The sequence below is a fragment of the Oryzias melastigma genome, linkage group LG21, assembly GCF_002922805.2.
Source record: "Oryzias melastigma strain HK-1 linkage group LG21, ASM292280v2, whole genome shotgun sequence".
Lineage (NCBI taxonomy): Eukaryota > Metazoa > Chordata > Actinopteri > Beloniformes > Adrianichthyidae > Oryzias > Oryzias melastigma.
In genome coordinates this window covers 9,780,588-9,781,301 of record NC_050532.1, presented here as the reverse complement: position 1 = coordinate 9,781,301, position 714 = coordinate 9,780,588, and positions in this window count along the sequence as shown.

Genomic DNA, 714 nt, shown 5'->3' with positions numbered 1-714 from the left:
TGGGGTGTGTGTTTGAAAAACAGTCATGAATAACAACTACAACAGAGTTCTGTCTGTCCCAACAGGCAGCTACTCTAAGATGTTTGTTTAGGACCTCCGAGTGTGTTCCGTCCAAACATACATTGTACTTGCTTTTTCAAAAGATGCAAATGTCTTGTTTTCTGCACATTTACATCCATTCGGACATCTTTTTGAGTGCATTTGATTTCATGCTGCATTACACATATTGATGTTTGTTCTTTAGAAATGTGTTTGGACTTTCAACAATGCCTGGGAATCTGTGATAAAACATTTAAGGCACCTTCATTTAAGCAGATATAGGTTATTCTCTTTTTTACTTTCCGGGCTCCATGACGACAGAAGTAAAACAAAATAGATTAAAAGGCTTACTAGCTGCCTATTCATTACACTTATACACAAAACTTTATAAAAATTCTAGAAATGCCGAATAAACGCAATTTTACAATTAGACTGTTTCCATTAAATCACAATTGTGCGAATAAACACTAACCAACTCATGCATTATGTCTTCAAAAACAAGGTGATGGAAGTAGACAATACTTTGATTTACAGCAGATACATTCAGATTTCAGCCATGGCCCTAGCGCTCATCATGATCCATCAAAGGAGACATTGGCGTCTTATTCAGGCCATGTGACTCGTTTAAATTGAAAAGTGTCTCCATTGCAGTTTTGCAAAATATGTCAATTTTGA